At 39.1% G+C, this 10524-nt stretch overlaps 1 pseudogene across 1 annotated transcript; it reads right to left on the reverse strand.

The window, feature by feature from the left end:
- Positions 1-5733: 5733 nt before the first annotated feature.
- Positions 5734-6535, reverse strand: LOC311176717 (large ribosomal subunit protein eL6-like; annotated as a pseudogene). The gene has a single exon. The product of its transcript is annotated as a large ribosomal subunit protein eL6-like (transcript).
- Between the last annotated feature and the right edge of the window lie 3989 nt (positions 6536-10524).

A 10524-nucleotide genomic window follows, 5' to 3' on the forward strand; every position in this document is an offset into this window, starting at 1 on the left:
CATTTAAATTCACCAAGTCTCAGTTTCTTCATATGTAAGGTGATGATATTAGATTCCATGACTTTTAAGAACTTGTCCAACAATACAATTATCTGCTTGTGGGATTATGAACTATTTGGTGTAATATATATGAACACCCTGAATCCCTAAAGGTCAAGAAATGCCCAGGTTGTCACGTGGGGCAAAGTAAGCAGAAATGGAGCGCTGAGTTGAAGTGCACAGCTGCACAAGAGCCACCTCCACTTTTTAGAGATTTTATTCTAGGTGTTCTAGAATAAGTAGTCTTCAGATTACTTCAACTTTCTAAAACTGAGGTTTCTGATAGCACTAGAATCTACACATTTGTATATTTTAGGCTTGGACAGAACAAAATAAAGACTCATAAAACAAAAGGTTAATGAGACAGAATGTTTGCCCTGTGGATCCTCAAAGGCCAAAAAACCTCCCAGAAGGCAATGGTAGAGAGCAAAGATCGCACAATTCAGACCCTGTATTCCTTAAAACCAAAAGTGTTTCTTATGTTCTTATTCATTTCAAATTTGGCCAAGGCAGCTCTAGATCCAGTACTCTTCTCTTCTGCCAGCCTCAACTAATCAACAGGAAACTTGGTAGGTATAAACGAAATAATAAGGGAGAAAATCCTTTGAAAACTGCAATGTACTTCACAGATACATTATTTTATTATTATTCATAGCATTTAAAGTGTAATTTTGGCTTCACCACAGACATGACTTCAGGCAAGTAATTCATCAGTTCCGCCCTTCATATAAAACAAATGCAGTAATGGATAGGAAAGATTAACTAGAAAATGATGGTGGACGCCTTTGAAAATTGAGGGTCATTGCAATACTTACTAATTAATTGTAACCATGCGATTGTCAAGTTATAAATAGCCCTACATTCAAGCAGAACCCAGAGTGCTCTGTTACTTTTTCACTGGTTGGCATTCTGATTTAGTCCATTAGCTCCACTAGCCTATAATTAGCACAACACCCTGGAAAATTAATCTAGACTGGTGAGTCAACATCAGGGGAATGAAACAGACTTCTAAATCATGTTGGAATTAAGCTGAAGCCTCAGAGCCAGGTCTTCCTGGCTTCAGAGAGAACTGGAAACCTCAAACACTGATGGGTGAGTCCATCTTTCTGTCCAGTTTCTGAAATAACTGAGTTTCAATGTTGCTATAAAAATAAACATATTCTTTATTTGAATTTTCAGAGAATACAAGCTGTTACCTTATGACTTTGGAGAAACCAAACCTGCTAATGTAATTAAGATGAGCTGCCTAAAATTTATCTTCTGGCTGAGGTGCTGCAGTCAGCCTACACAAAGGGGTTCTGAGGGTCTGAGCTGGCAGAGGAAGTCTTTCACCAAAACCATGAGATTGTGGGCCTCCCCGGTGACGCAGCGGTTGAGCGCTGGGTTGCGAAGCTGTCCGTGGCCTCTGCGGCGCCGGTTCGATCCCCGGCTGCTCCCCGGCCACCGGAGGAGGGTCCCACATGGCGCGCAGACCTCTCCTGCCGCCCGCTGCTCCCCTCAGCAGTGTACTTTGGTCCTTCTGCCTGCTCTGCTCCCCGCTCTGGCTCTGGTGAATTCTCTCACCCTCCCGCGCTTCTGACTGTACCCAGTGCATGTATAAACAAACAAACAAATAAATAAAACATGCCTCTATAAAAATAAAAAAATAAATAATAAAAAATAAATAAAAAACAAAACAAAACCATGAGATTGCTAAATCTGAGCCCATGGAAAGAGGTGCCCAACATGCAGGGAGGGACAAGAGACCACAAGCCAATTATCGAAAGCAATAGGAAGGTAAACAATATTGAAAGCAATACGAACAGGTAAAAAGGGGAGAAGTGCTTGAGGCACTTCTGCCAGAATGAACTTTACTTTCTTCAGCTACCAGATAGTGTGATGTGTAGGTGAAAAAGCCAAGTTAAAGGCCAGAAACTAGATCATCAGAGAAATAAATGGGTCCTTTCATTTTTCTCTTTTTTGTGAAATCTTTTCACTTTCCAAATTAAATACCCCCGCTGCATTTCATTGCAAATACTTACCTGCTTTAACTGTTTTACTTCTAATTATATGCATGGACATGATTGGGAAAGTCTTCAGCAAACTTTTTCTAGCTAAATTTCAATTCACCTAAGGCCAAAGTCATGATTTTCCCTTCTGGTTACACCCTGACTTCAGATTACCCAGCCTTAATCTTGGTCTTTCCTTTTCCTTTATCATCAAATCCAATTGCCAAATCTTGAAGAGTTTACTCTCACTTTTGGGTATTTCTTTTCATTTTCATCCCACAGCTACTTTCTTCATCCATTTAGTTCAACACACTAATGCCAGTTTAATCTTTCTAAAGCACATCTTCAATCATGTTATTTCCTGACTCAAAACTATCCACTGCCTAACCAATCTTAATAAAACTCTGCTTGGCAGTCAAAACCTTCACCTTACCTCCCCTTCCACTCAACAATCCACAGACATCACAGTTTTTTTTTTTTTTCAAAGATTTATTTATTTATACATATAGGAACTAGGGTACAGGCCAGAGTTTTGGGGGATGAGAGGATTCACCAGAGACAGAGTGGGGAACAGAACAGGCAGATCCACTGAAATTCACTGCTGAGGGGAACAGCGGACAAGTCAGGAGAGGTCTGCTGCCCCATGTGGGTCACCTCCCACAGCACTTAACTGTGCTGTGGTGGCTGCAGTGAGCTTCATAGTTTGTGTCTTAACCTTTGCGCCACCAGGGAGGCCCCCAGATATGACATTTCTTTATGCTGCAAGCTGCTGGATTCATAGTTCATCTAAAAGTAAAAGGCCTTCCAAAGTGGAGGCAATGAAAGCAAATACTATGTCCATGGGCTAGAGCTGCCTATTCGTCATGGGGGCTCAGGACAACCCATTATTACACTTGGAAAATTAACCAAAAGTTAATGTTGGACTGCCACAAGTTTGTTACATCATTTCTTTTTTTTTTTTTTTTTTTTTATAGAGGCATGCTTTATTTATTTGTTTGCTGGTTTGTTTGTTTGTTTTGTTTATACATGCACTGGGTACAGTCAGAAGCGCGGGAGGGTGAGAGAATTCACCAGAGCCAGAGCAGGGAGCAGAGCAGGCAGAAGGACCGAAGTGCACTGCTGAGGGGAGCAGCGGGCGGCAGGAGAGGTCTGCACGCCATGTGGGACCCTCCTCTGGTGGCCGGGGAGCAGCCGGGGATCGAACCGGCGCCGCAGAGGCCGCGCGCAGTTTCGCAACCCAGCGCTCAACCGCTGCGCCACCGGGGAGGCCCAGTTACATCATTTCTTATGTGAAGGAAGATGCCACGTTAACTTTAAATGGCATGCCATTTGGTTTGGAAGGTTTGGAAGAAACTTGTATTTAAAAATTTAAAAATTATCTTTTCCTCTTCCTTCTTCCAACTTTATTCATTTTCCATACAGATTTTTTTTTTTTTTGCTGAAAATAATCTGAATCTATGTTCCTCAAAAAGCAATTGCTCTCTTTTCCCCATAATATCATCATGGTAACATAAAAGTACTATATACCATGAACAAATGGGATTTATCACAAAATGCAAGATAGTTTAACATCTGAATATCAATTAATGCAACATATTATTTCAATAGAACAAAAACAGAAACATGACCATCTCAATAAATGAAGACAATGTATTCAGAAATCCAACACCTATTCATGTTAAAAAAAATACTGGAAATAGGAGGAAATTATCTCAATATAATAAAAGCCATATATGGAAATCCCACAAAGAATGTCTATTTCCTCATAAGATCAGGAATAAGAAAACAAGGACGGCTGCTACTGCTATCTATACTTAAGATTGGAGGTCCTAGCCAAGGAAATTAGGCAAGAAAATGAAGGCATCCAGATTGGAAAGAAAGAAGTAAAACTATTGCTAGTAATATCAGATAATATCATCTTGTACATAGTAAACTAAAACACATCTACTGAAAAACTATTAGAATTAATGGACAAGTTCAGTAAGGTAAGTTATAAGATCAATATATAAGATTAATTATATTTCTATACATTTGCAATCAAACAACTCAAAAATGAAATTAAGGAAACAACTCCATTTACATTTCTACCAGTGAAAGGGTAAAATATTTAGGAATGCATTGAGCAAAAGATATCCTGTGTTCATGCATTAAAATACTTAAGTATTGTTGTTCAATACTCCCCAAACCACTCTACAGATTCAATGCAAGTCCTCTTAGAACCCAAACTAAATTCCTTGTAGAAAATGACAATGTGATTCTAAAAATCAGTAATAACTACAAGGGATCCAAAATGGTGAAAATAATCTTGGAAAAGAAGAACAAAGTCGAAGACTTATACTTGATTTTTAAATTTATTCACTACAAAAGAACAGAAATCAAGATAGTGTGGTACAGGCATTAAGGCAGACATAGATTAATGAAAGAGAATTGAGAATTCAGAAACAAATATATATTCATAATTAATTGAGGTCTGACAAGGGTAAAATATCGTTTAATGAGTACAAATGGTGCTAGGCCAACTAGATAGTCAAATGCAAAAGAATAAATTAGACTTTTGCTTCAACCCATAAACAAAAATGAACCCCAAATAGATCAAATACCTAAATTTAAGAGCTAAAATGATTAAAGTCTTAGAAGAAAACTTAGGCAAATTTTGATTTGGCAATGATTTCTTGGAATGACATTAAAAGAACAGACAATAGAAGAAAAAAGAAACTGCATTAAAATTTTACAACTTGAGTGTTTCAAAGGACACTGCCAAGAAAAGTGGAAAAACAACCCACAGAATGGGAGAAAATATTTGCAAATCATACATCTCATGAAAGACTTGAAATCAGAATATAAAAAAAAAAAATCTTACAACTTAAAAAAATGACAACTCAATTCAAAATTGGGCAAAGGACTGAAATAGATGTTTCTCCAAAGAAAATAAATAAATAAGCACATGAATAGATGGTCAACATTAGTCAGCAGGGAAACAGATCAGATCACAAGACAGCACTTCACAACCACTACAACGGCTATAATCAAAAAGTTATAAGAATATTAGAGAAGATGTGGAGAAATCAGAACCTTCACACACTGCTGGTGGGAATGTAAAATGGCTTGGAGACTCTGGAAAACAATTTGAGTTAACAGAGTTGACGTTTGATGCAGCTGTTCCTCTTTTAGTTATATCCTAAGAGAAATGAAGACCTATGTCTGCATAGATACCTTTACATAAATGGTTACGGCAGCATTATTCATTAATGCCCAAAACATAGGAACAACTAAGATGTCCATCATAGAAGGATAAACAAAATGCATTTCCATATAATGAAATATTATTCAGCCATAAAGTGGAATGAAGTACTAATACATACTGTGCTGATGACACAAGTACTGATATCCACAACATGAATAAAGCTTGCAAACAGTATAGTATGTTTTTAAAAAAGCTGACACAAAAGACCACATATTATAAGATTCCACTTACATGATGTTTCCAGAATAGGCAAATCCATAGAGACAGAACAAAGATTAGCTTTGAGGGGATGGAGGAAAGAAAAGAGGGGTAGCTAAAGGGTATGGGGGTTCTTTCTTAGACCATGAAAATATTCTCAAAATATTAACTTCTTCCTAATCTTTAAAGATCTCCTCTTTCTTTGTTGTGTCTGTTTTTTTTTTTAAATTGGTCAGTTATTTCATTAGATTCTTTGTAAGAACTTTAGAAAACCAATTTGTGAGGGTAAATTTCATTTGTATGAGCAAACATGGAGTGGAGGTAGACCTGGAGCTAAGGAATAGCTTGGATTTTAGGCAGAATTTGCAAGTCCAGTGTTCTAATCGACCTTTCACTGCTCTGTGATCTTGTGTTTCTTCTACTCTATGTCAAGGATCTCACCTTTCTGGTGTCAGGCTTAACAGCTTCTTCTTACAGTAAGCATCAGTGAGATGTTTCGGGATTTTTCACACCACTGGTATCAGTTTTGGTGGAGGTGGTGATGACAAATTTCTGAAATATTCTACTTGGAGAAGTCGATTGAGGGACAGAGGTCCAACCACAAGTAGGAAGCCACTGTTCAATCGTTTCAGGAAAATTACGCTCTTGCCTCTGTGGTGCCCAGTGAGGATGATCAGAATGGTCCCAGGGGTGATGCTACCTTGCACTTTCTTCACAAGCAGACTAAAGGGTTTTTTGCAGTAGCTCAACAGCTTTCGAGGCACACCTTTAGTAGGATAGCATCTAGTTATTCTGTGAAGTGTAACCATTAGGGTCCTGGCCATTCTTGTCACCACTGACTGGTTTTGTGACAGTGCAAGAATGTTCTTTTTCCTTCAATCCAGGATTTAGCTGGTGAATATTTTCTCTTGTGCATGGTCTTTCTGGATACATAGCAGATTGGGAATATGCCAATTTTTCTAACTAGGACAGGATTTCGGCTGCAGTGGGGCCTCCCCTTCTTAGGTGTTTTGGCCTCGGAGTTACTCTTCTTAAGCTTGCCGCCAAGCTTAAGCCAAGAAGGCATCAGCTTTCTTGGAGATCAAGAGTCATTGAAGGGGAGGGGTGCTGGTAGACATTCTAGGCTTTCATTTGGGATGGTAATTTGTTACATGGATATGTATCTTCCCAATTCCAACATCCCCCATCTGCTCCCCAAACCCCTTCAACAGAATATATCTTCCAGTGTTTATACCTTTTAGGTGGCTCTTCTCACACTGATTTTGGGGATAAGCACTTGGTTACTGGGGTTTACACTTTTGCAATTCTTTCTCTCAGAACCCAGGCTCCATGGAAAGTATAGGTTATCCCAATGGAGAATGCATCATGTGGGGAAGCCCTGGAGAATGGTACACTATGTAGAAAGAGAGGCCATGTGGAAGATTGCCAAAGTGCCCCAGCCAACTTCTCAGGTGACTGCAGCTTTATAAGTGATCATTGCCAACACCAAATGGACCAGCTCTCACAAATATCTAGATTAACTTGTTCATCAGAAGTTAAATTAAGTCCCCTTCTAAGGAAGATAACATCTAGAACCTCTGGTCAGCTATATAGTTTTTAAACAATATACACAATATAATTCCCAGATATTTTCTTAAATTACGCTTATAAGAACTGGCTGGTAATCAAGAGAAAAATCAGACAACAGAAACAGATCCACAGGTGATGGAGATATGGAAAATAGCAGACAGGAGAAAATAGAGAATGAAACAGAAACAGAATATATTAAAAAATAATGGGAAGTTCCTCAAAAAAATAAAAATAAAATTACAATTCTAATTGTATGGTCAAGGATTTTAAGTAGACTTATAGAGATGATCATTTTGCACTATATGCAAATATCAAACTATCATGTTGTAAACCTGAAACTAATAATGTCATATGTCAATTACTCCTCAATTAAAAAAACAAAAGATCAAAATTTCCAAGCTAATAGAAGATCTCAAGTCAGATATTTAAGAATCTCTACAAATTCCACTGAAGATACAAAGAAAATCACCCTGAGGCACATGATGGTAAAACTGCTAAAACCAACAACAAAAGACAAAGAATGTAGAAAGAAAATGAAACTCAACTTTTCATTTCAAAGTTGTTACCTAAGAAGGCTAACTGGTTTTGTCTCCCAACTCCCAACCTTTATTCTTCCTCCTTTCTAGACCATCCTTTATACTGCAGTTAGGTAAATCTCTCTAAAATGCACATATCTAACATCAAGTATTTTATTTTTTGAAAATCTTTCTTCTACATTAATGTCTCATTTTCCCTGAGAAGAAAATTCAAACTCATTATCATGGTTGAAGTGGCTCTCTCAGATGAGGTGTATTTCTGCCTTTCCAAATTCCATTCTCACTACTACCTCTCTAGAATGCTACACTCTGGCCATACTCCAATTCCTTTAAATTGCTTTCCTTTCACTCACTACAGGGTCTTTACACATGCAGTTTCTATTTTTTCTGAAAGTATCCCCTCTCATCTTGTATTTTTTTTCCCCCATCAGATTATACTTTCTGTCAAATTACAGTTTTAAGATCATTTCCTCTGGGAAACTTCTCGATTTCCTAGACAGTAATTTACCCTCTAAATTGTCCCTTACATCCTGAAATTAATTCCCTTATCAAAGCACCTATCACACTTTATGATTATTTACTACTAATTTGTTTATCTGCCTTTGAAGATATAAGTTCTAAAAGAGCAGAAACTGTTGCATGTCTTGTTCACAGTTGTCTCCCTAATCCTCAGTCTCACTCAAAATAGACAATATTTTTTAAATTAATATTAGAAAACCCTCATATCTTGTTTTCAAGACAATTTGCTACACCTCTCTTATAGACTAGCTATTTTTTTTTTCTTCTGGAAGCTTCTAGAAAAACATAAATATGAATTGGATGTACTTTAATTTTGAGAGATTCTTATAACATTTTCAAGGTTTTACTGCAAAAGTAATAAAAACATAAGTGAGAAAAGTATATATATTCATACCATAGGCCCCTCCTGTTACCCCAATACAACAGAGATTAAAGGGCTCTCTTACAGGCAGAAAAATGTGATTCTACTACTTGCATCCTCAAATGACACTCTGGCTTTTCAGCCTCTAGGATCCGGTTCAAAAATGGCCTTCCTTGTTTTTTGTAGCTTTTTGTGGCTCCTTTCCAGTTTTTATAACAGACTTTGTTTCTCTCTGCTTCCTTCTTTGCTTCTTCCTCTCAGCTCAAACAGCTTCCTCTGTCATGTACTATGAACCTGCCACTGTTCAGTCTTTTTTTGTGCCATCGAATTGGTCGGCTCTGTCTCATTACCTTTTGGGTTCTAGTTCAAAGTTTAGTGGCAAACAATTTTTTCTTCACCTGTTTTTTTTTTTCTCTCCCCCTGTACACATTTCTTAATTTAGTCACATAACTCTTCAAACACAAGACAAAACTGAATGTCATCATTTTGCCATTATCAAATTTTGTCTACTTTATTTTCTGTTGCATCACCAGTGCCAAGAACAATATCTGGAAACTGATAATTACTTGGTACACATTTGTTGAGTAGTTAAATACATTGGCATGTACTCCACCTGTGGGGTTTAGATTACTTTTGCCCTTCATATGCCACAGGTAAGTGTTTAAGACATCACTGAGTACCTAGTAGTTGATGACACTAAATAAAGCTTTATTTTAATGTATTCGTTGTGTTCTGATTCAATTATAGGTGCTCCTCTTTAGCAGATTCTTTTTGTTGTCAGAAATGTAAGAAGGATTTTTATTTTTTTCACAAATTAAGAGACTTTACTTCCCTTGGTTATTAGGCCGGGTCTTTGGTCTGTAATCTAGCCTTTAATTAGTACAACAAATAGGGTTACTTCATTAAATATAAACAACATTTAAATGTGAAAAAGTGATGCGTTCAGTTCACCCTGTAAAGCAAATTGCTGGTATTTCTAAACATAGATAGCAAGTATAAGGCAAGATGGGTCTATGGCCAGAGAAAAAGATGGCAACAGAAAAGATGGTAACACTTCTGGGTACTGCCATTTGAAACTCATGATTTGGGGTACGTGATTTTAGTGAGTATTGGGTTGACAAGGGGGGGGGCGGAGTTGTTGAAGGGATGAAAAAGAGAGGTAGCTGGGGGATTCCGGAAGAAACCAGGGTGAGGGCATTATCGATGAACGAAGCTCACAAGTAGATAAAAAAAATAAGGAAAAGGCATCAGGATCTTGGGAGAGGGTGAAGACAGAACCTATGAAAAGCATGAGTGAAAGGAAACTGAAAGAAGACAATAGCAAGGGACAGGGCTTAGATGGTGGAGTCAAGAGAGCTACAGAGATGGCCCCTCAGCGCTAATGCCAACGGTAGACAGAGAGCGAAGAAGTCAGCCCTCCAAGGAGAAAGAGGAATCCTCAAAATTAGAAACGAACCCGGGGACCCGGTCCTCAAAGGGCAGAAACAAAGACGGATTCCTGAGCCAGACGCTGCAGTAAAGAGGATGGGTCCGCATGAGGATAGAAGCAGCCTCAAGTGTTCAAAGGACCCTTTAACTGAAAGAGGGTGCTGCCTGAGTTTGGGGGTTTTCCTAGAGCCCTGGGATTTAGAATCGGGCTATAAAGCTACGTTTCAGATGGTCGGGGGGGTTCAGTGTGTCTGACAGAGTTAGGTCAGGTTTGTAGGAGGAAGGTGGTGAGAAGCAGAAGTAAGGGCTGGGAGTAAATTTCAGCGGGTTTGGGGTGATTTTCAGTGAGAGCTTAGTCAAGACCTGGCGCAGAGCGTGTGGGTGTGAATTTCAGCCCGTGTGGGCAAGACTTTCTGTGGGCGCTGAGGGGCACGTCAGGCCGGTGAATTTCTCTCAGGACCGCGGTGCATTTCGAGTCCGGGTGGCGGTGGATCACCGTCGCGGCCGCGTGGCTCCCATTTAAAATGGGGTGCGTTTCGGGCTGCCGGGGCAAGCGAATCCCGGCGCGGGGCTCTGCGGAGGCGCGAGCGGCCGGGGCGAGGGCGCGCCTCAGGGCTGAGCAGGCCCGGCCGCTCCGGGCCC

Source organism: Talpa europaea (genome assembly GCF_964194135.1).
Source record: "Talpa europaea genome assembly, chromosome: 9".
NCBI classification, from domain to species: domain Eukaryota; kingdom Metazoa; phylum Chordata; class Mammalia; order Eulipotyphla; family Talpidae; genus Talpa; species Talpa europaea.